General features: G+C 41.7%; 1 protein-coding gene across 1 annotated transcript in view; it reads right to left on the reverse strand.

Moving 5' to 3' along the window:
* The window catches only part of cntfr (ciliary neurotrophic factor receptor), a 246,311-nt gene extending 221,102 nt beyond the window's left edge, over nt 1-25,209 (reverse strand). Inside the window, exon 1 of the mRNA XM_034895826.1 lies at nt 24,958-25,209. The gene's annotated coding sequence lies outside the window, so the exon portion shown is untranslated. The remainder of the gene's footprint in view (nt 1-24,957) is intronic.
* Between the last annotated feature and the right edge of the window lie 1,350 nt (nt 25,210-26,559).

Raw genomic sequence — 26,559 nt, forward strand, 5'->3', positions numbered from 1 at the left:
TTCAACAAAAAACCCAACTGTTTCTCCCCTCTTGACTCTATATCTGTCCATCTCTGCTCCCCTGTGTACCTGCGTCCACAGCATGTGTGAACCCGAAACCTGATTGCCTCAGTTTCTTACTGTTCAAAATATATTTTCCTTTTTTACAGGGAAATGTGTGTGATTATGTGAGAAGAAATGCAATATGGGCATTTTCTTTCTCCAGGTAAAGCATGGTCTATTTTGACCTTTCCGCTGAACCTCACAGTCTGTTTAGCTCTGTGATAAATGTTTAAACATATAATGTTGCTTTTAGAGAAGCCAGTTTGATACCAAGATTGCTGTTATTGCCTGTAAGTTTGAATTTGCCCATTTTCATTTCCAACATTGTCTTTGACTTTCCTTCTCTTGAACCAACTCATAATCAATCCCAAGAGCCCTTGTGACCACGAACTGTGCAAAAAATCCAATAAGCTGAGTCGAAAGAGCCAAAAATTACTATAATAAAACGGTGTTACAACATAGAGTGCTTTCACAATTTCAGACTCTTTACTATCACAGCTTTTCTCCAAGAAGACAGCAGATTGCTCACTTTCTCAGGTATAATGATGTCGGTCGGAAAAAAAAGATCCCAAAAAATGATTGCACCATTACCATAGAAAGACCCCATATAAGTGTAATACTGGAATCAACAGAGAGGGGCTGTTTGTTCAGACTGTGGCCAGGGAAATTGTTCTTCTCTTGCTTTTATCGCTAAAATCTATAGCAGACAAAAGGGCATGTAATCTCCATCCAAAGTCCATTCACCTCTGAGGCAATCATGTCTGTCTGCTTCAGTCAGGACCAAATACAAAAGAATGGCCATGCTTCTCATTTCTGTTTCACTGGGAGGGCCAAGGGACTACTGGCAGCCTTCTAGTCAAAGACACAATACTGGGTATTGGATACTTAAAAGGCAACAAGCAGTAGAACCATGTTGTCTCAATTAGGGATGCACCAATAACGATGCCAGTATTGGGTGTCGGTCAAATGCCGTGCGCGTGTACTTGTAGTCATAAAATTACTCCCATACTACCATAACTGATATCACCTCGTAGCAACGTGACAATAACTTCTCCGTAAAGTAGGTATAGGCGACGGAAGAGGAGCCATGGCAGCCGTTTGGAGAATTTGGGCTGTAAAACAATAACTAGGCTTTTGCACAATGCATGATTGCGCATGACGACCAGCCATTGTCAGTCGTTAATAATAATTCTGACGTCTTCTCAGTGTACTGGAGCCGAGAGATTCCCAGCCGTCACCACATCACAGAAACCATGTTTCCAAAGCTTCTTGCTGAAAATCAGCAGCCCGTTGCCCGTAAACTTCACCACTGATATTTGGAGTAGCGTTTGGAGTAGTATTTGGTGTTAGCCCAATGTAACTCATCTGATTAATGGGCATCAACATGAAGAAAGCGATATTTCCATTTGCTCTGTCTGCATGCGGTTTCTCCACAGCGCTCTTTTGACAACCCCAGCCCTACTCCGTAAATAGCGATTTTGTTTATCACAAACAGGTTGAAACGAAAGCTCTCGGTGTGTAGTCTAACTGTTTTAACTGGTATAGTTTTCCATAAGTATTCAAATTTGGAGAAACTCTTGTGGACTTAGCTGCTGGCGTAAACATAACATACTCCCCGCTGGTTTGGTAAATCCACATGGGTACTTAATATGCATCAGACTTTGCGTTCTTCATTCTTTCTAAACTTAACTCAGCATTTTGATATTAGGAATTATATGATTTATTTTTGTGACACTAGCCTGGGGAAATGTCCAGGCCCAGACACTGAGCTTTGAATAGAAAAAGGCATGGTACTTTGAAAATACTGCTTTGTTCTTATTGACAACAATATCAGAGATGCCAAAATCATCTGTTTGAAAACACCCTCGGCCCCCAGAGGGATTATTAAGTACTTGAATCGGCACTCGTTATCGGCAAGTACCAAAATGTAACTATTTTGTGTTACACTGTGTGTTTTAAAAGTCTTTGATAAGGACATGAGGGGCTTTTTTCTCAACGGGGATGGTGTAATTCTTCAATTTGTGTGACTACATGAATAATACATGTCAACATGATGTTCTAATGGCTTCAAATGACTAGAGCAGAATGTACTGACATGATGACTCAAACATTTTCAATATTTACAGTTATTTCAAGATTAAAGACACCCAATCTGCCCTTGGTGGCCCTTGTGCCTTGCAACAGGACAAGAATATCCAGTCCAGACCGCCCTCTATTCCTCTTAGAAGAACACAGTCTGTACTATTCATAATAAAACTGTCAGTGCCTCATGGCAGGGAGTGCATTGCTTTTAAAGGCAATTAGAGGAGCTGATTTGATTGGTCATGATTGATGCCAGCCTCTCACACACCCACTGATAACGTATTCCTCCTAAGCACACTCCAGATGTGTTTGCAGGCACATCTGGAAAGGTGTGTTCTGCTCCTTAAATAATGAAAACAGTTCGCTACATCTCACATGTAGGTCTTGTTTTTGTCTGAGATTAAGAGGCTAGCTAGGAGTCAAGAAACATGACAATATATCACGGTACATTCAACTTTACAACTTTACATATTGCAGCAACTGAATCTATGTTAACTTAGGAATGCAGAAAGCAAGCTTCAAGTACTAGCATTTGCATTTAAAATTAGAAAGACTTTTAGCTGTTTTCCCAACTGCTTAAGCACCACAAGTTAGGTTTTGTACCTCGAGATGCCGTGACGCCAAATCCAGTTTTGAAGTTCATAGTACAAGAGCGATATTGAGTCAGAGCTCCCAAACATGTTGGGTACAATGCAAGCACAATCTGCCTCTGCTGCTGCAGGCGGGGACTACAGAGCTGGTGTGTGTTTCTACGTTAATGTGTGTGCTGTATTGTAAGAATCATATTCCTAATGGGAGTGTCACAGCCCCATGAGAATCCCTTATGCCTGTCTTTTGAACATAAAGCTTTCCTAAAAGCCTCTTGCACATGAAAAACGATTGGAAGAGCTGAGTCAAGCATAGCCACGAGCACAACGTGGGAATTACTGTCAGAGAAAAATGTGTGTTTTTATTCCAATAATATTAATAATCCTCCCTGACTGAGGTTGTTGGTAGATTGTGTGCATGTGTGCGTGTGTGTATTAAACAACACTACTGTGTACTGTACATCAACAGGAAATAGCTGGAGCCTTGGGTGCATTAACCGTTTAATATAAACAATGTCAACCAAGTGAAAGCAAAACGTGCTTAACGTTTCACTCCTTTTTTTTATCTCCCTGTTGATTTCAAAAGGTATTTCCTAATGCAATGTTCACCCATTTCTTCTGGGGTAGCTTTTAATCTTTCTATTATTTTTGACATTGCTCGTCACACAAATTATCTTAAAATAGCTGCGCTGATCCATCACTGGCTTGTCTCACAGTGAAGCTGATTTAGTCATGTGTTGTGACCTGATGTTGGATCAGTTGATATTGTTCAGCTCGTAACACATTACAGGCAACGGGCATGGTTACCATCAGAGGAGGGATGACGACGGTGACCTATGTGCAGATTTGGAATTTATGCTTAGTCAATTACATTGTCCCGTGTTAGCTTCCCTTGCAGCCATTTATCAGCGAAATTAAGTAGCAGCGATAAACCCTCGTGAACTGTGACTCAGCAAAATTCTTACATCTCAGTGATGCATTATTTACTTTGGTATTAAAACTACAGCACTGAAGATTTTGGGATTATTTCAAACTCATTAACACCCCTCCAGCCAGTCAGGATGCAGTGTACACTGAGGCCATAGTGCTATTAAGGAATCCTCCCTGAGGATACACTTCACTGCCGATGAGGTTGTAATGCAAGGAGGTGCAGTCATGTGCCAATCTGCATCTTCAAAGTATATTTTGATTTAATGATCTATTTTTCCCCTAAAATGTACAAGTAGCTTTCTGTGTAAACAATCAAGCTAAACGCGGAGCCATTAATTGGAGAGTGAGCAGTTCTAATTGTAGACAGTTAGGTCTTCATACTCTATATCGAAAAGTTTAAGTGGGATAATCTGATCCAAAAATCCCCCCCCCCCCCCCACACACACACACACCCACCCCCACCCAGCATGCTGTGTAACTACCATCTAAAAGAGGCTTTCCAGTCTTGACAACTCAATTTTCTGATTATTATAACATAATCGTGGCAGTTAATAGGCATTCTCATATTTCATTTAGGTTCTTATGAAAATAAAATATGCTAGTTTGAGGCCATATTACTTCTAAGTAGGCAATTAAAACAAATTGCTTCTAGTAATGGAGAAATATGGCCGCTTATGATAAGTACCATATGGACTTTTTTGCTATATTTTGGTCTTTTAAGCCACCAGTCAATGGACTTAAGGGTCATGAATTATACCCCCCCTACACACACACACACACACACACACACACACAAAATACCAGTGTGATACATTCATACTGTCATACTTGTATATTCACACACGTAAAGGTAGCATAAAAATAGATGCATGCACGCACATGCATGCACAAGCACACACACAAGCACACACGCGGACAGATGTGAAAACACCCCCCCACACGCAACCCGTCAAGTCGAGCATAACCGAAGGGCTTCAATATGGATTTCACACTTGAGCTAAACCTCCTTAACTTTCCTCAACAATATGGACGCCCCAAGCCATGTCAGTTCCCCCACTGCCACTACAAACATTCACTTAATCTTCACAGACAACATCCCTCTGGTTTAAAAGCCCATTTTGGCACATTGTTTATGGAGTAAGGTCTGAAAAAAAATGGTATATTCATTATGTGGCATCGCGTATCTGCTTTAATGGATTGATTGGATTTAATCACATGACATGTTTTTTTAAGCTACATTCAGACCCACAATCTTGCAAGGACAGACTGAAAGTGTCAACTGATCTTTTGTTTGTAGGAACATTTTCCTTATCTTATTTTAACAGTAGTAGCAGGGAAAACCTCATGAAAAGACTCTACTTAATACAAAAAACTAACTACGCAAAGTAGTTCTTATAGACTTTAAAAAAAGGGTTTCTAATTTGAGGTACTGTAGCATGGTTTCCCATCACAAATTGGTTTTAGCTCTAAATACAGACAATTAGAAAGCCATGAAATTCAAATAAAGCAAGCCAGAATTATGACTTCCTTGAAAACTCCATTAACATGACACTAAATCTTCTCCAACTAGGGGATAAAACATTGTTGGCTTACACGTTGCTCCTTCTTTCCATTGCTCTTTCTCTCTCTCTTTTCTTTTTTGTTTTTACCCACATAAGCGCACAAGCAACTCAATACTTCCCAGACTCAGGGAAACTATGTGGGACCATATAATATCCATGACCAATAATGCATCAAGAATGTGTTGGGGAAATCGAGGAATTTGTCATGGGGACGGAAAACTGAACGTGCAGCAGGAAATTGACCGACTGTTCAACATGCCTTCACAGTGAAATCTAATCCACTTTTCACACGTGCGCACACACACATCCACATCCAAGCGTACACATGGTCTTTCTCAAAAACACATACAGAATCTACGCTCATACATGTACACAAGATTCAAGAACTTTATTTGCCATAAGCACTCTTGGGAACAGCGTTGCATGTGTAAAATCTATCGATGCAACATGTTCTCATAAAACAACACTCGTCTTCATCATATGGATTCACTATGAATTGTTTAATTTCACTTGTACAGCTCTCGGTCAGTTGATTGTCTGCCAGCCAGAAGTCAATTATCACAAGAAGGAAAAACTGAGTTACAGCTATGGCTGTACAAGGTGATAGACGTGTTGTCGGTTCTGCTTTTCTGCTACTTTCAGTATTCGGCTAAAATACAACAAATTGCCTGTTGAATTTAAAAACGGATAAAAGCAAATCGTTTCCAACATTATACTGCCGGTCAAAAGTTAGACATTTCCATTGCGCTCCATTACAGACAGAATACCAGCTGAGATCAGTTGCATTGTTTTTTTAACGAGGGCAGCAGTTTTCAGATTACATTAGGTGCTTACATAATTACAAAAGTGTTCTCCGATGCTTTTGTAGTTAGTTTTTTTTAAATGAAATTGATTAGTAAACATAATGTGCCTTTGGGACATTGGATGAATGTTTGCTGATAATGATCAATGTAGATATTTCATTAAATATCATCCACCCACTCAGATCAGCAGGTATTATGTCTACAATGGAGTGGTATGGAAATTTGTAAGTGACCACAAACTTTTGACTGGTATTGTATACTACTGAAACAATTTCACATTCAATTGAATATAAAAGGCACAATGGCAGTTACATTTTTAAGGGCCATTTTCAACTGATAGTTTCTATTCAACTAACGATACGCTGCAACCTGTCGGGATATGTTGCACAAGTTGATACTGCAATGATGATACTCAAAAACAAAGCATGCTGAACTCTTTGACACATACACACACACACACACACACACACACACGTTAACAGACAAAGATTATGTTACTTAAATTGGGGTGGATGAGACTAATTGTGGTTGTGGCTGGCAGCGATGGCCCTGATGCAGGTGGCTGTGGGGAGCGATCATAGACCAGAGCCACAGATGGAGCATATAAAGGCTGAATCTGGAGGGAGAGATGGCAGAAGGCTTGCTTGACTGCCGCCTCTGGGCTCTCTGCTGAGCAGAAACGCTTTCCCAATGTGGCTTCTCCAGAAAAACCTAATGAACAGCAACAGCGACAGAAATCAACTGGAGGTTGTTGGACATAAGTTTTATGACGTGAGGTTTATGAAAATATAGTTATAATTAAGTGATTTTTATAATGGTTCGACATGCATGTGTTGCATTATACCAAAATGTTAAAAGGTCCCATGACATGGTGCTCTTTGGATGCTTGTATGTAGACCTTATTGGTCCCCTAATACCATCTGAAGTCTCTTTCTCAAAATTCAGCCTTGGTGCAGAATTACAGCCACTAGAGCCAGTCCCACAATGAGCTTTCATTAGGACGCACCATTTCTGTGTCTGTAGCTATTGAAGGGGGGGGGGGCAAACTGCCACTTTGCTTGTTTGAAAGCCATGATGTCTCTATCACATGGGCGGGCCAAATTCCCTGGGTGGGCCAAGCAGAGAAAGGGAAGTTAATATTGCCCCTTATGACCTCATAAGGAGCAAGATACTAGATTGGACAATCTGAGCTTTCATTTTCTCAGGCAGAGCAGGATACCCCGGGATCGGTTTACACCTATCACACTTGCTAGCCACTGGGGGACCATACGCGGGCTGGGGGAACAAATATTAATGTTAAAAAAAATTGGAAAGTGACATTTCCATGCCATGGGACCTTTAAATATTATCAATAGCTGATTTGACCCACATAAATAAAGGATAAAAAGCTGAAAAAAATCGGAGGAGATCAAAAATCCATAATCAGCAATCAATAATCTGTGAAAGAGCAACAAAAAAGCACAAGGGGTTTTATTTTTAAAAAAAAAAAGTCCCACCTCAACATAAGCCGCAACATTAAGATGGTAAGCTCCGAAAAACCTGCACCCAGTAACAGAAATGAAATGACAACAGGAACAAGATGGCAGAAAATTGTAGGATGGAAGCATTGGCCATGAAATGACAAGGGGAATAAAAATAAATTAAAATACGTTTCCCTTATGAGTGGGATCGCAGAGAAACAGATGGTGTGTTCAGCTGCTGTTTGGTACAGGGTTTTTATCCACCAGGCATCAATTTGTTGGCCGAAGAACTGTGGCGCTTCATGCAGCCAGTTGACATGCTCTGTCCGCTCGTGGTTCTGCCAGGGTTGTTTCTATGTTGACAATGTTGGTTTGCTGAAGGACATCAACGTGAAGGAACCTGCTCCTCCAAGACCTTAAAGTTGATTTTATTTCGACGCTATGTATTTAAAAGCATTCCAAGGTTCGAATGTTGAAGCAGTTATTTAATTCGACAATAAAAAAAAGGTAAATAAAAAGGTTACTTACACAAAACACAACATCTAGACTGAACAGACACACACACTTACTGTACAAGCAGAAGCACACAAATGCACAGTAAAAACCAAACATATGGTCGATACAATTAAAGAAAAAGCTAGCTGTGTGTGCACACACACACACACACACACACACACACACACACACACACACACACACACACACACACACACACACACACACACACACACACACACGGAAGTTGTGAGGTTATTCTTCTATTTAATCCTTCCCGATAAGGGACTATTTTGAACTCGGCCTCCAAGTCAAATATAGTTTGTTATCTCTCTCTCACACACACAAACACACACACACACAAATGTAGGGCATTCACATCCTACCTAAATGAAGATTGTGGGAAAAGACATATGATACTAGCCCGACAAACCAGACCCACATCAAGCTGTTGGGTCTGGGAACTCCCCATTGGCAGGGCTCAATCCGAGGGGAAGAATAAGCGGTTGTCTTGGCACGCAACAGGATAGAGCTATAACCAACCACAACCAACGTTGGTTTATAGATTAAACTCATCTTCCTTTTTATGAGAATGACTTTGTTGCTTAACTCCAAGTCTTCCAGAGTTGGTTGCTGTTCGCCAGCACCAGCAACCGTCTACTTTCATTTCAAGGAGCTGGGAATTAACCCATCACAAACCGTCACAACTCTGCTGTCATAATGTTAAGCCCGCCCCCCGGCTATACATGATGTGATTGGCCTGACTAGATTTTAGTTTGCAAGCCAACGGAGAGTTGCTAGGCGACACTGGTTGTAAATTACATTTGCTGCCGCTAGGGAGCGTCTAGATTTCTAGACTAAAATGATACCTTAACTCTGACAGACCAGAGGTTTTCTGTGCATGTGTGTGTCAGCCTGTCGCCACGATAATGTGTGTGTATGTATGCAGTGTGTATGCACTTGTTGACGTTAACCATATGTGACAAGGTGTATGTGTTTACACTGTTTATTGCAAACTGAGGATGTGTGGATTTTTAAAATGTTGTCGCTGCATTTAGTTCACGCCTGTGCATGCATTTCTGTTTGCCTCTGTGCTGTGCGATAGTGTGTCTCTAGTGTGTGACAGTTGACTCTGTGTCTGTGTGTGTTTGTGTGTGTTTGATATGTCTTCTTAGCCACAGGTGCAGAGAGATGCTGACACTGTTTACAGAGAGACACAGTGCAAGAGAAGTGTATTTATTCGTCTTTGTCTAGTTATCTCTGTCACACACACACACACGCCACATAGCCGATACACACTTGTACAGAAACCAACATGCCCGCAAACAGACACAGTTGGTAAAGCAGGCGTAAATGTATGGAGGTGAATGCTTCAACGGAGAAGGTCCAGGGTTCGAGTCCAACTTGGACAATTTGTCTTCCTCCTCTCTATCCCCTTTCATATCTAGCTGTCCTTTCCATTAAAGGCTGAAATGCCCAAAACAAATCTTAAAAAAAACATGCCTGCACACAAACACCCACACACACACACACACCCACACACATCTGGGAGGGGTATGGGACCTTAGGCACCTTGCCAAGGTAAACAGAGGAAATTGCCAGCCCTGACATTTTTTTTGTGTGGAGCGAGGCTTCTCAAGGTGACAGCTTTCACTGGGTGTTAGTGGGAGAGGATTGTGCTGCTTACCAATCAACACACATTCATGACACACATGTCATTTGCCGTCTGTTTGCGAGTGTTTGTGCGTGAGGTGGAATGTGCATGAGCAACAGCTCTGTACGGTATGTGTTTACGGGAGTGTTAGTTGTTGTGCTAGACAGGGTAGAACATTGTCTTTTGATTGCATCTGTTAACATATGCTGTTTCATGCATGGTTTTCTCCTCAACATCATTGCCATTTCTTTCTAAATGTGACTACAGTGGAACACAGAAGTTAGTTCAAGACAAAGACACAAATTGTTCTTCAATCCATGCAGGTTTATTTATAAAGCATTTGTAAAATGAGTTTAAAATAAAAAAAAATCAGGGCTCAACAGTAACGACTGGCAACCAGATTGAGTCAAATGGGAACCGTTTCATGGCCTCTGATTGCCCTTTGGCAACCAACTGCTCAATATTTGTTCTACTTCTATTTTATTTTTTAAATATAAGGCATTGTAAAACCTACAAAACTGGAAAATCTTATTTTAAAAGAAGCCAGGATTTTATTTGGTTGTCTCCATAAAGTTTAACCCCTTACTACGTTCATGCGTAACACAACATTTCAGCTGTTGTGCCACCGATTTGCAAACACGCGCAATTCCCATGAAATGAAAACAGGCAAAGCAATTTTCTGTTCACGTTAACAGCGCGTGTTAAAATCCGGTGCTAATATGGCAGCGGTGGCTGGTATCTACCGGACGGAATAGTGACGCAGGTTTTGGTTAGCCTGCAGGTAGCTACATTAGTTACTGGATTAAAAGGTCCCTTTATAAAAACTAACTGAAATGAAGGTTATGTTTTCTGGTACACTGGTAAACCTCGTGGTGCATTCTAAGTTATTGTAAAATACACTTTTTGGTTGTTTAACAGCGTCTTACTGGAAAAATAAGTAATTATTGTTATTAATTATTGTTTTATTGTATAAAGGTTATTGTTATTACACACTTAATGATCTAAATTCAACCCTGCTATTTGTGTTGATTGGAAAATTGGTCAGATCTGTGCCTAAAAACCGTGCTCCAAACTGTGAGTGTTGTGATCCGTTACATCCCAATTTGAGAGGGATGGGAAATTATATTGCAAGCCACTTTCTCATTCTTTCATTATTAAAATGGGGGGTACACTTACATACAAAATTAAATGCTCCAAATAAAGGCAGTTTAAATATGGCAGCAATATTGTCAATTTTGATTATCAACCAAAAGCTGATACCACATTGACAAGTTTGTGTTGAGCCCTGAAAATATAAAAAGAAAAAGTCCGTAAATCAAGATTTGAGACTGTTCGGAAACAGATTTTTAAGAGCAAAACAAGCCCCCAAGATTGAGCAAGGTCTTAACTGTGACTATTATCGATATGTTGAAGATTTTTTTTGCAGACTTTTGTATCTAAACTGAAAGTGATAGCAGAGTAAAATCCATTTCATTTGACCTTAAAGTAAAGTTTTGTCCTCGGAAGCTCATGTTACCTCTCAAATGTAACAGTATGTGTCTATGTGAGGCATATAACAATCTCAAGTGCTCCGAATGTGGAGAAAATGTTACTCTTGTGAATGTACTCCTCAAATTTGTTTTGCGCTAGTTTGGTAGTTTTGTCTTTAATGAACTTCCATACAGTACCAAGCATAACTCTGTATACATCTGTGTACGTGGGTGTGTGCGTGAGTGCTTTCCACACTCTCTACCACACAACGCCAGTGTACAGAAGATACCGCTATCTTATTTTGTGTCTGTTGATGTTGAGGACACAAAGGGACATAAACCGGTTATGTAAATAATCCCCCTCCATTCACTCCCCGTCTTTTGTGCTTCGGCTGTGGATCTAGCGTGTACAGTGTGAATGCGTGTTGGGAAGTAACACCCCAGACCTGGAGATAGGTGGTGCCTCCTCTTTCAGCTTGACTCCTTTTTGTATGAAGTTGAATAAATTAAGAGTAAAAAAATAATGTGCATGTGTTTATGAGCAAATACACAGATACGGGTCCAAGAATTTACAAAAAATAAACTGACAAAAGTGAGGTATGCAAATAATACTAAAACATATATAGCTGGGCAATATATCAATATTGTATTGATATTGTTATATAAGACTAGATATCATCTTAGATTTTGAATGTTAAAACATAAGTGTTGTCTTTTTCTCTTATTTGCCTTTACCCACTTAGTCATTACTTCCCCATTACTGATGATTATTTATCAAAAATCTCATTTTGTAAATATTTTGTGAAAGCACCAAAACTCAACACTGCAGTATTATTGCGGTATTGATATCAAGGTGTTTGGTCAAAATTATTGTGATATTTTATTTTCGCCACATTGCCCAGCCCCACTATGACAATACAAATTATATTAAATGTGATTTTATAGCTACTTTTTTTTTTAATACACAAATGTTTCATTTTTATACACACATTAAACTGTCTGGATTTGCTCTGATTGATTTGTGGCCGCACTTAATGTTAAAACCAGCAGAGAAAACAACCAACTTCATATTCTTCGACAGCTTTTAACTGTTTAATCTGCCATGACTGTCCGGCCTTTTGTTTGACTTTGCCTTCTTTATAAATCTAAAGTTAAAATCATATATAGCTTTCAGTGTCTATTGCTTTTCTTTAGTTGTTTGTATGAGCCTGTTAGTCCCGGAAACAATGTCTTCCTCTCCAGACAATCCCTGCTACTTAAAAAACATGACGAAACTTGACTCAAATCAGCCCCACACCAATCCTTTTCCCAGGTATCTCGGTTTGTCCTGGCCAGCTGTTAGACACACACGCCATTATTCACACACAGCTAATCCCCCAGTGGACCTCCATGATGGAGCCACACACGGTTGCTAGGTGATTTGTGATACCCCTGCAAAGTTTCTATTAGATGGGCACACAGGTAATAACACTTCTGTAAAATATACGAAGACGGGGTGAGAATATCTACCATCATAGTATTGGGTCAGGGACACGTACAGATTATCCCTCTCTCCATAATTCTGTTCTGGTTTTTTTTTCTCTACGCCCCTTGTCTATCTACCTCTTTCCTTATTTATTTTTTCTGGCTAAATCCCCTGACATGTTAACCCCCCCCCCCCCCTTGCTTTCCACACACTGTCTCTTTGATTAACCCAAAATTTCCTCTCCCCCATTTCCCTTTTTGGTTCTAGCTATGCACTCTTTTACACTATTCCCCCTCCCTTTGCTTTACTTCTATCCCTCCCTCCCTCTCTTCCTCTCTCCCTCCAGTAGCTACCCAATAAAGGATGTTGTTAATATCATTAGGCAGACTTCCTCCAGCCCAGTGCCCGGCCCACTCCCTTTCAGCCATAATCAAGCGTGCACACTAACTATCAAAGGAGACATTGCTAATAAACTACCACAGCGGAGCGGAAAAACACACACGAACAATCCAGCGAAGAAAGTACTGTGTTCAAATAAATGGGTGCGTGTGCATGTTGGAACTGAGGGGATGGGTGAGGTAGCTGGGGGCGCGCGGGGGGTTACCCGGTTACCCAGACAACACTAATAAAGTATACTCCAAAGGCTAGCACAGTCTAATGCAAATCTGCCACTTAAGTACACTAAATTAATTGGGGTTGAGGGACATTTACACATGCAGACATGGCTAATAAAGTGTGCTTTGAGAAGAGGCAAATACTGTCAGTTTAGTGAGTTTAAATGGGTGAGTGGGGGGTGGGATGGAGGGCAACTGTGGCTTCCTGTTGCACTGCAGATATTAGCTGTAAATCATCCCTGAAACAGGAGTGGATATTGTAGGTCGCATAGCTTGAAAGTTTTCTGTCCTGACATGCTACAATGCAAAGATAACCAGTTAAACGAAAGGAAAGGAAATACGTGAAACAATGCTGCGTGCAACGAGCACTACATTTAAAGAAGAAAAAGGGGTGGGAGGACAATGAAATGGGGCTGCTAAAAGAGCACAAAAAGCACAGATTCTTGTCCAATCACAGGCAATTATCTGTCTATATGAAAAGAGGAGGTGTCAACTAAACGCATTCATCATCCTTTAATTACAGAGACACAGATGAGATGGTTGCACTTGTTGAGGCCACATTTTATACAGCGCTTTGGCTCCATTCTTTGAGGTTGCTGATAATAAACAAAAAGGGCATCTTTACCATTTGAGGAGTGACATTCCAAAAAAAATGTCTTTCTTTTACTGTGCAACAATGGATTTTTGACATTTCAAAGAGAGTGTTTTAAATAAACTTGCTAACTTGTTGGCAAAATGATACAAAATGATAGAATGATGAGTCACAACAATCATAACACCCACACACTAGCTATTCCTGCTTATTCTTTTACAGGGCCACCAAGGGCTGGATCTGATCCCAGATGACAATGGGTGAGAGGTGAGGTACACCCTAGTCTCCCTTAGCCTGCCCAGCATTCCAGGATGGGAGCCAAAGGGCTCTGGTCTTAAACCCTCAGAGACCTGAGGTCATTTTACAATTCATTGTCCGTCTGGTTTTATTTTCTGAAAAAGCTTGTGAAACAGGAACTCTGTTGTCTACAGTCAAGATCTGACAATTATTGTTTTCAGGACAAAGTGGGCTATTAGAATATATGTGCTGCAGTGACGTCACTCGAATGTTAAAAATGGTTGGAGGACCTTAAAGACAAATACATAGATAAAACAGAACATGAATCTCACAGATATGTATTGATATCACACACAGAGTAGTACAAGCTAATCCAATCTCCTCTGTAAAACACTTCTCTTATGTCTTGGGCGTCACAATGTGAAGAAATAATCATTATAACTCATACAATTGACAAAATACAAATGCCAATAATATCTATTTACATGCCAATAATCAAATAATGTCATATGTATTGATATTACACCCACATCAAAGCTACACAAGCATTTGTGTTGTCTAAAACAGCTCTCCTATATCCAAAAAAACAATAAACTATTCTAAAAAAATTATAAATTATAACTTATATAAAGCACAAACTATTTATTTCTTCAAAAAAGAAATATATGCCAAATCTCAAAACAGTGACACCATTCTCCTCTGTAAAACAGTAGTTATCTTTCTTGTGCACTATATAATATCTTTGATCAGACTAGTCACAATTGGAGGATATATATTTTTCCCAATATTTACTCTTTGCTCTTGCTCAAATGCCCATATGAGGCATAATGTGTGACAAACTGGCCTTCCCATCCGTTAACAAACTCACAATGCATCATGGGAGATCTACCAAAGACATGGAGCTAGTGGAAGAAATGAGCGAAATTATGGACATTAAGTGGATAAATCTTGGATGTAACAGTTTGGATTTAATGTAGAGGCTAGAAAGACCCCAAAGAGACCTCCGTAACCGCTAGCTCTTTAGCTTTTAGCTGCAAAAATCAGTAAGTTTCTATCTTGCTTATTAAATGATTGAAATGTGAATCAGAGGTGCCGTTTGGGGTTTGTGTATCATCCTTTTGGTTCCTGAGGTTAAACCAGTCACACTCGTCATAGGGGGTGATAAGCGCTGCACGGAGCCACAGTGCCGCTGCAAAATAGCATCGGGAAAGAACTTGTTTTGGTGGAACGAATATGTTCAAAAGGTTGTTTTAGTCGTGCAACAGAAAAAACTCAAATTGGTAGTCTAGCTAGCTGTCTGGATTTACCCTGCAGAGATCTGAGGAGTAGTTAACCATGGTCCTCATGATCAACCAGAGTTTAAAATGCCAACACAAAGAAAAGAAAAAGGTAACGAAAAGAACAACATAAGGTGGAATTTCCGTCAGCAATGAGGCCATCCCGGAAGTGGAAAGTTGTGGATATAGACTAGGACTAGACTACAGCGTATCACAGCATAGTCTGGCTCAAAGTAAGTACATTGCTGGGATGGAGCTCAATATCTTGCGCATGCGTCTTGCGATCCCCGCTACTGTGGCTGAGCGCCAACGATGGTTATGATTGGTTTGAAGAAACAAGAGTGATATTTTCCTCAGATAAGTCTGTGTGGCCAGACCATACTCAATTGTCTAGCAATGCAAGACTAATCACATGGCTGACAGACAACCATTCACACACAAACACACACAAATTCACACCTAGGGGTAACCGCGCTGCCAAATGACCTAACCTGCATGTCTTTGGACTGTGGGAGGAACCCGGAGCACCCAGAACTGTCTTGCAGTGAGTACGACAGTGCCAACCACAATACTACTGTGTAGTAATTCAAATTCATTTGTCTTATATCTAATATTTAAATAATTTGACTGACATTTTTTACCTGTTTTTGAGGCAAATAAGTCAAGCCACTTCCTATGCATTTGAACAACCATTGGGAGTTTCCAATGTTATGCAGCCACTACTGAGCTCCCCTGTCATGCTTTATTTATCCCTTTCCCTCTACAATGTAATGGAAATATAAAAGGGTGCATTGATTAGTGTTTAAGGATCAGGCTTTAATAGATTAAAAGCCCCCGGCTCTGAGAGAGGCACTCACTCTGAAACACACTTGTGCATGAAGGCAAAAGCTTATATCAAAAAGCAGATATATGGACGGAGATGGAACGAGACAAATATAAGCAGTAACGCACATGTACAGACAGCAGCTTCACACACAAAAACATTGTTGGGCAAAAACATTGGCTGGACATAAAGCTACACAGTATCTTACTCACATACAGCCAACAGTGCCAGGAGCATATCTATTTCATAGCAAAGATAAATAAATAGATCTGGAATCATCAAGGATAGAGATATCTGCATGTCATTCATGTTGGAGCCTTAACTATGCTTTTCCAAATTGATGAAAAATTCATTCATTTTTTAACGCTTTGCATTATTAATAACGCGGCTCGATTCCAGAACATTTTCTACACACAGGGGTGCGGACGTCAGGTCTCAATTTGAGTTAAAAAAAGAAAAAGAAAAAAAGAAGTAAACAGGAATATAAATGAGTGTCTGTGTTTCAGCTTCCCACTGCTGATGTACTACGAGAGCAGACCTGAATATCATATACAGCAACTGAAAAACAGCAGCTATCAGGGCAAAAACTAAATCCAATTTACTGAGGTTTTCAGGTTATTTTGGTAAGAGCCTGTTCCAAATTGTAACAGGCTCTAAGTCTGGCTCGTAACAGCAACCGCCTTTCACACACTTGTGTCCAGAGAAGATGATGTGTATTTTGCAAAACATTGCTTGCTGTACACCTGCTATTTCAACATTTGAAAACACCAAATCCAATTTAATTTGGGGTATTACTGCTGCGCACGGACAGGTAAACCTCAAACGGTGATGCTTGTGTCCGTTTAAATTCTTGTCTCTCCTTACTTCATTTGATTTCCAACCTCTCCTTCCGTCTGATTCTGTTCATTGACCACTGTCACATCTGCAAGCACCACCTTGACTCCATAACTGGCCGACATGTCCCTTTTCATTTTCCTCTAATCTTTTTCACTCCGTCGTCTTTGTTGACCTCAATCACACAAGTGGTCATAGTGGTGTTGGGCTCCTGTCCTCGGCAACCGTGTTCTGTGCTTATCCTTTCCTCCGGGTCTTCTTGTACTATACATGGGTCACAGTTGTGTCTGCGTAAAGTCTTTCCTAACCTCTAATTTCCTCCCCTCACCTCCTCCCATTACTCCTCGTCTTCCTCTCCCATATTTGACCATCCCACTATCCCCTCCTGACATTGCCTCCTCTAATCTGCCACCTTCTTTCTAGTCCCAATCATGCCCGATGGTATCCTTCAGTAAAACTGTCTTCTGCTCCATAATTGAATCTCCTGTGTTCTTCTTTATTCCTTGCTCCTCTCTGACCACAATCACTTTTGTTGTTAGCCTCCCCCTAACCTCTCAAGTCGTCTTTCAAGTCCTCCTGTCTTTTCTAATCCTCCCCTCAACAAGTCACACATGTTGTTAGCCATGCCTAGCCCCTGCTCTGTCCAGTTCTTCGGTGCTTGTTGTAGTCTAGTCTGCCTTAGGTGAAATGATTCTTGCCTGTTGTTAGACTCAACTTTTCTTGTCAGATCCTGACCACTGTGTCTCAGGAATGACCAGTCTTGTTTGCTAACCTCTTCTTGTCTCACTTCTTACATTGCCATATTTTCTCTGTAAGTTTGTACAGTAATTCTCCCCGACAGTCACGCATCTCTTCACTCGTCTCATCTGACACAATGGTATTAGGATGCAGAAAACAGGCAACATTTCACAGCATGCACATTTAAACGGGTAATTTAGCCCTGAGGATGTCACATTTTGACTGAAAAATGACCTAAAAAGCTTTAACAAAAGCTGTGCATTGTTTAAAAAATAAAAAATAAAATAAAAAAGCAACTCAGGGATCAAAGCCTTTCACTCCACTGATAGTAAATTATTAATGTATAGATCAAACTATAAGTGTCTCATCTTGACAGTCATACTGTGCAGCCATGCATTTCGTGAAAGGAGCAGGTGATGGCGGGAATAATTGATTTCAGTGAAGGCTAATGCTACATCCACGTTCTTTCATACAGATGAACAGCTGAGTGGGAATTTTTTTTTTAGATATTGGCAATTTCTGACCACGACATGCTAACTGCTACTTGGCGACTAGAGAACTGTTAACAAACCCGTGGAAACATGGGTGATAACCCAAACAACAGGCAGTTGCATAAAAATAAGATCCATTGTTAACAAAGATTCATTTGACTCAGCCAATGAAAAAAAGGTGCTATACAGCAATTGTATCAATTGTCAACAAACTGTTACAACTAGGGGGTGACAGAGAAAAGTGTGAATGTTTCCCAGTCGAAAATAGTAGAAGGTTTTTCCTATGGCATGAATGGTTACGGCATGACTACATATGGTTAGAGCTAACTTGCTTTAAGCGATGTTTCCAACATGTACTGAGCAAGCAATGAGTCTGGTGCGCATCTTATAAAAATGCATGCAAGCAAGTCTATAATGCAGAGCAGGAAACAGACTCATACGAGCCTAGACTGATGAAGGCAGGAATGGATGGAAGGGGAATTACACATCACACACCTACATGATGCATTACTGTACTGCATATATACTGTACAACAGCAGTGTAGCCTGGAGACATATTAAGCTCGGCTGCTCTTGAAGATGCACTTAAAAGTAAAGTCTGTGTGTGTGAGTGTGTGTGTGTGTGTGTGTGTGTGTGTGTGTGTGTGTGTGTCGCATTTTTGACATGTTGAATGTGAGTACTTTATGTGTCAGAAAGAAACTAAATGAGTTTGTGCTTGTGTTTCTAGCATATAATCAATTAGAGTAAAGTGTGCTACTGCTGTGAGGTGGCAAATGCCCGTCAGATGGTCAATAACTGTGGAGGGGAACACACTTACATACAGATACAATATTGCAATAGAAATATACTTAGGCATTTTGCCCCCTACTGGAGGAGCCAGCTTTTCTGTGTGCTTGTTTGGTTGTGCATGTGCATGTGTTGAGCAGTTGGGTCTAGTTGCAGTGCAGAAGGAGTGATGGTGAGGGATGCATATTCATAAAAGGGTCTATCCATTTCCCTCCTTTCATCCCTCGTTTGCTTTGATCAGAGAGAGGTCAAACTCTTCGATTACCTGTGCTGGAAGAATGCTACAGGGGACGGAGAACTGTCGAAGGAGAAAAATGCAGCAGAGGCAAGCAGAGACACACACACACACACACACACACACACACACCCATACACACACACACACACACACAAAGTTGACAGACTGACAGACACTGTCTTAAAAGCAGAGAACAAAAAGACAGCAAAAGGAGCACAAACACACACCAAAGATCTATCACACGAGCAGAGAGGCTCCCAATCACAGACAGCCTATACATTTTTATAAACCTTTTACAACCTTCCTGAACGTCCTGATGCATAATAAGAGGGATATGAAAAGATGTATGGCATTTGAGAGTGTTTTAATCTAGAAGAGCACAAAAGTTCTTTCGTATTAGCGAAATAATTACACACCGAGTCCCCCCTCGGAGACAGAGCTTCCAGCTCAAGGTGCAGAGAGGAAGCCGTTGGAAAATGCAGATCTCTAAAACGCATGCGGGCCTGCTTAATTGGGGCCAAGTTGCAACAAAATCATGTTTTCCCACCCTTAGGTGCATTCAGATAAAAGCACACAGCAAGTGGCATATCTAACTAGCAAGACAGAGGGTTGGGATTTTTCTCGTTTCTTTGCTGTTGTTTGGAGGCTTTTTGCGTACAAAGATCTCGCCTGCATTTGTTTCACAGAGGCATGTAATCTGTCTCGGATGCGTGCATGTGCACACAAATACGCTCAGCCAAAAATTACCTATTTACTTCTTCCCATCCTTACTCCTCTCTACCTCTCACATTCCCTCTCTCTCTCTCTCTCTCAGCTTCTTCTAGGATTGGAGTTGGGAAGCATTTGGCCAAATCCAGTGAATCAGCTCATCGGATCTGAATCATACTGACTCCTTATTCAAATCTTATTCGAACTCGGTTAGTGGCGCGTGTCTTTTACTAACATCCAAGCACACACACCTGCTAGCAGTAGGAGGAGGAATCACCCGACGCCTCCCGATACCATATTATCACGATACTTATGCCACAATACGATATTATTGCAATTTTAAACATACTGCAATATTCTGTGATATTTTGCAATTTAGAACCTCTTTTTCCAACTTCTGTTTTTTCCCAATTTCATATGATGTCCCCAAAAGGAAACTTTTTCAACATCTGTTTTATCTAAAAAGACACATTTCTCTGTTCATACCACTTCAGTTGTGTTGCTGCAAAATGGGATTGTCAAGCAGACAAACTGACCAACATATATATAATAAAAGATTGATACTTAGCGCCTGTGTATTGATAAAGTATTGCCACTGAAAATATCACAATACTATGCTGTATCGATTCTTTTCCCCACCGATAGCTTGCAGAGAGACAACAGCCAAAAGCTTCTCTTGTGAATTAGGTAAAGTGATGTTTGTCATAGAGCGCCAACGTCACGGCCTTTACGGTGGACTACATGGGACCTTAATTCAGGAAAAATATGAACGGTAGTGAACCGGGAGAGGCAAATTCTTTTTTAAAGATAATTTTTCAGCCAAAGAAAGTCTCAGTAAGCCATAAGTTTGTCATAGTACCACTAAGTTTTGAGTGAAACGCTCAGTGAACTACATCTCTCGTCTCACAATTTACGTCACCTAGCTTGATGCTGAACTTTGCTAGCTAGTTAGCTTAGCTCTGTTCCACAACACATGTAACCTTATATTACCCGATGTGTTTTATCCAGTGAAGTGTTTTTAGCAGATAAGCAAAAGAACGAGCAAGATCCGTAACATTACATCCCCGGTACAAAACACACATCGAAGATTCAGTGAGACGTCGTCCATGCGGGATTAAAGTGTGCATCTGGTAACGTACTTTCATATACTTCAACAGTTTAACATTTTTCTTCGGTTGAGAAATTATCTTTTAAATTGACGAACATCATCTTTGTAATCCATGGCTCAATTCAAACGGGAACCAAAATCAATAATTATGTCTCTATTGACTCTCGATAATATTTTTTTCAAAAGATAGCTCCCATTGGCCGGAAGTAGAAGGCTGTGACTTCGGCTCTCTATTCCAACAAGTGATAGCAATGGTCAGTGCTAAGCTAAAAGTAAGGAGCCTGCTAACTTTGGCTGAAGGTTTTCCTACAAAGAAAAGCTTCAGAACACAACAATCCCTGTTTAAATTTCATGGCAAAAAGAAAGTCTTTGACTCTCTCTAACTCGGTAGCTAACCCCCCCGCTCCACACCGGCTTCTAATTTGTAGTCTTTGTGTACGTTACAGCAGAGAGATTTGCCCCCCCCCCCCCCCCCCCCCCCCCCCCTTCCCTCCTCTGATAAGGCCCACGTTCGGACATCTGTCCGAGGATGTTTACCCAGGCAGTAAGTATGTCAGGGGAAATATTATCCTAGTTTTATCTTACCTTTTCTTCTGTATGAAGCATAAACACCAGCATTGCGAGTTGGGGATGGGAGAGGAGATGCAAGGAGAGAGAAAAAAGGCAGTGTAGAGAAGTTGGGACAGAGTGGACCTGTGAGAGTAAAAGAGAAGGGTTGAGGGTGGGGAGTCAGCGAAAGAGGAGGAGGGTGAAGGAGCGAGGGATAGAAAAGGAGAAGTAAATGGATTGGAGAAGATATCATATTGGATAAAGAGGGACACTTGACGGGACCAGGGACGAGGGGGGGAGGACAGGAGCCAGAGAGATTAGTAAAGTAATGGAGAGTGTGAAAGAAAAGAAAGGTAAGGGAAGAAACTGGAGGAAAAGAATGACAGGGGAGAGAAGTGGAGAGGTTCATAAGTCACTACAGCACAGTTCCAGTTGAAACGGAAACACACACTTTTCTATCAGTCTTTGAGTGACAGGTGATCCACCCCGACATCACTTCTTAACCTATTTGCATCAAGAATCACTTTAAACTGTCACCACTATCTTGTTCTCTGACATCACACAGGCCCCGTAATGGGATGTAAGTACCAGTCTCCAGTTCAGGGACTTTTCTCAAAAAATAGTCGACTAACTTTTCCCCCCGTTGCTTTACTGAGATTTTACATTTATTTCCTTTTCCACATTCTTTTTAAACAAAAAGATATAAAACTTTTAATTTCAGGGTTATGACCCACGTCTATACAGCTTTTTATAGTCAAAAAGTAAAAAAAGAAAATCAATATACAGTTTACAAGCTTGCATGTCTGTGTGGTGCTTGGCATACAGGAGTACACAGACAGGCACACACATGCTTTCCATGCACACAGTCACACAAGTCTCTCTTTTTCCCCCGTTATCTGTCTCACACACACACACACACACACACACACACACACACACACACACACACACACACACACACACACACACACACACACACAGGCCTCTTCCTGTCTGGTGTTGCTTCCAACCTAACACCAAACCATGTGTGGGAGCTATCCTGTGCTGGTCTAAACGGTATGCCCTGTTGGTCTCTCCACTAGAAAAAGGGCTGGAAAGACATTTACTGCCCACCTCTGTCAGTCGTCCTCTCTCTACATATGCCTGTCTCCGGCTTTGTGCCTCTATGTATGCTTTTGACAGCAAGTGTCATTGGTCCCGCTTGTCAGTCTGTCCTTTTTGTTGTCTTTCTCTTTCATTATTTGTCTCCCTTAATCTGCTTGCCTGTCCCTTCTAATTTGTACCCACAGTTTTCCATGTCTCTGCCTGTCTGTCTGTCTTTCTAGCTGCCCCCCCCCCCCTCCTTTCACTTCTTCATCCCCCCCTCCCCCCAAAACCTGCCATCTCTCCCTCCCGCTCCACCACCGACTAGGCATGAAAACGGTGCTCCATTAGGAGTGTCTGGGCTAAGCTCAGTCTGACACACACTGCTTTGATCAGCCGAGAGCTGGGCTAAACACCCCGCTAAACTCCCAGTCTGAGGAGGGGGGGGGGGGAGCAAAAGTAGCTAGAGTTAGCAAGAGATGGGACCGGGAAGATCGAAAATGAGAAATGAGATTGAGACAAAAATAAAAAGGGAAACATACAAACTGAAGAGAGGAGTTCAATTTCCCAAGCTGTCCCACAGTATATGTTCCCCCACCACTCTTGTCTTTTATTACATTTTCCTTCACATCATTTTTGTTTTATCACCTAGTTTTTTCTCCATTGCCTTCACTGCTTTTTATTTTTTCCCTTTATAACCTTCAGGTAGCCTCTCAAATGCATCACCAACAATCTCTGCAGGTGCATAACTCACACAAGCTTGGAGAATGATGACAGTAACAGAACTAATGAAATAAAAACCTAATCAGCTCAGACGTCGGAATATCAGAAAGTTCCCCAACAAATCTTAGCAGCATCTTTCTCAGAGAGCAACTTAGCGGTCTTGGGATTCAATACATATAGTACCAACTACAACACACACACACCCATGCTGTCTAGAGTAAGAAACCTGAGACAGAGAAACACAAGAGAAGAGAGAAGATATATAGAGACCAGACCTCCATAACTGACAACAGTAAAAAAAAAAAATAAGAGCCTTTCTACACTCAGGCAGGCAGATACTAAACCAGCAGCAGCAAAAGGACAAAAAGCTCCCGTCTTTTTCTCCCAAGGAGTGAAGAGAAAAGGGATTTCCGCTCAGTGCTAATCAATCAGGCCGTGATAATGGCTCCCATGCCTAGCTGTCGACTGGAGGGGTCAAGGCATCCCGTGACCCAGAGCCCAGGGCCCCGGGGCCAAAGCCCCTCTCAGAATAGCACCCCAGGACGGACTCCCCGGGCTAATTGTCGAAGCCAGTGTCAGCCTTTTCAGTGCCCCCCCCCCCGCCCCACCCTCCCCTCCTTCCACTTTCTCCTTCATTCCTCTCTCTTTCTTCTCCCTCTCCCTCCCCTCCTTGCAACCTCACAACTCTGCGATCCGCTCTCTCTTTCTATGCAACTGAGGAATCTACTATGGATACCAGCATGTACCAGCGTGGGGGGGTGGGTGAGAGCATTTGGAGCTCAGGAGACGTAGAGAAATAGAGGGGGAGACATTAGCAGAAATGGAGGGTGCTGAAGACATGGAGAAAAGTTCATGAAAAGACAGGAGAACCGGAAAGGACAGCGAGAAGTGGGAGAGACCGAGATCAGTGGCGGCAACAAGAAGGAGCAGCGAGGGAAGTGAGAAGGGAGGATGAAAGAGCCAGAGACAGCGATTCAGTAGGACCGACTGGGACAGATACAGAGACAGTTGGACAGAAGAGAAGAGGAGGAGGAGGAGAGGCAACCTGACTGCCCGTTTACACATCACTCATATCACTGGAGCAGAGTGCTGTTTTCAATCCTCTTCCATCTGCATATCAATGAGTTTCTATCAATCACAGCTAGAGCACCGTGTGTCTCAAAGGGGAATCTGCTCTACATCAGGACAGCTGACCGCCACAATGCAACCGGCATACAAAACACAAAAAGACAGAGAGGACACGTGCACACACACATACACACCCACACGCACACATAACCAGGAAAGCACAAGAGTCCGAAGCAAACCCCACTAGCTCTGCGCAACGGCATTCCTCTCATTCCAAGCGCACGCTGCTAATTAACAGCATTAGATCTCCTAGACAGAGGGACAGATTGATGGAGAGGTGTCCCGATAATGCACTAGCACCACAGCTCCGCTCTCTTCTGTCACCTTTGCACCCCCTCTCTCACAGTCCCTTCCATCCAACTCTTGCTCCCTCATTCAGTGCCTGTCAGGTCCCGGTCAGACAGCGCTGAAGAAGAGCAAAGTCCCAAAATCAAAATAAGAAAAAAAAGATATGTTTTAAAATCAATTGGCTACTCACTGGGAACCTCCTCTTTTTCTGTATTTCTTTTTTTCTTCCTTCTGATCTGTCGCGATTTATCCTCTTCTGCACTGTCGCAAGGGGAGTGTGTCTTATCCCGGCGTGTGTGTAGTGTCAGTCCGATAGAGGAAAGTTGCCGTCTGCACGCATGTGTGTCTGCCTGCGTGTGTGCGTGAAAGAGGGAGAGAAGGGGAGAGAGAGAGAACGTGTGTGTCTGTCTCTGTGTCTCGCACTGCTCTGAGTGAGCGAGCTGAGGCTGTTTTAAACAGGCTGCTCTCCCCATGTGACCAGCCCAGCCACAGGCAGGAATACATTACTGTGAGACACACACACACACACACACACACACTCTCTCTCTCTCTCTCCCCTTCTCTCTCTCTTGTCCATACACACACCGTGTCCACAGTGCACCCCCTAGCCACCGCTTAGGGTAGTGGAGGGAACAGCCCACACACATAATATGTTCACACACACTCACAAACACACACACAATATGGCAATCATTGGGGTTCACACTATGCTAGGTAGGCTATGCAAACAAACCCTGTGTTCCGACACAGTGTTGCCAAAACTAAAGAGCATTGAACACAACAACTGATAAAAAATAAGTCTCAGACAATTAGAGACAATTCTTCCAATTAAATGTTTAAAATGTTTTGACTCCCCCCCCCTCTCTGCTGTGGCAATGCTTCACACCTGGAAGCGCTGACCTTTTCAGGAATGAAAACCTTTTAAAGTTGACCTTCTGCTGCAAGTCTGATACAACAGCATTACCACATTTACACCAACGGGGAAATGGCCACAGATGAAGTGTTTCAAGTGAAATGTGGTGTTGGCGGCTATGAAATACATTTTCAAAAAGCCATGCGACCCTCAAATATTGAAAGTGAATGCACAACATGGCATGAGTGTGAAGTGAGAAGATGATGGATTGTCTCTAGAGAGTATATTCTTGGGAGACACAGCTCGCCAAGGCTACAAAACACCACAGATGCAACATTATTCTTTCTAACAAATGGAGCCAGCACAGCATTCAGACTGCATGTGCAATAGATAGTTGATCAGCTCCTGACACATTTGTCATTTTATGTCCAGGAAGTTTTCAACCCCATATTGCCACTCTTGAGAACCTTGAAATGAAATGAATGGCTACAGAAAGTCATTTATTATCACAATAATCCCCAAGAGGGCATTCTTTTCTGTGATCACAAGCTCCAATTGCAACACAAGTTTAACACAGCACTTCCTAATGTCGACACATCCAAGCCTGAGGCGTGCATGCGCCACAACCCATACAAAGCTATCTGACTCACTGTTTTAATCTGAACTGGCTATGTGAGCTGCATGGTTAACTGCAGCTCCCCACTTTTTTACCACTACACAACCTGGTTTGTCTTCCAAAACATATTTAAGAAGGGAAATAGTCTTATGTTTTTAGTTTCTGCCATTATTACTATCGGTTATACCGGTAATAACATGTCTTACAAAGTAAATTGCTGAGATGTAAGAATGCGGCAACATAACAAAAAAAAAGTAAGTCAAATGGGGCAAGATATATGAGAAGTCTGATAATTAAAGTGGTTTTAAACGAAGTAAAACTAA

This window comes from Etheostoma cragini, chromosome 16, assembly GCF_013103735.1.
Source record: "Etheostoma cragini isolate CJK2018 chromosome 16, CSU_Ecrag_1.0, whole genome shotgun sequence".
Classification (NCBI taxonomy): domain Eukaryota; kingdom Metazoa; phylum Chordata; class Actinopteri; order Perciformes; family Percidae; genus Etheostoma; species Etheostoma cragini.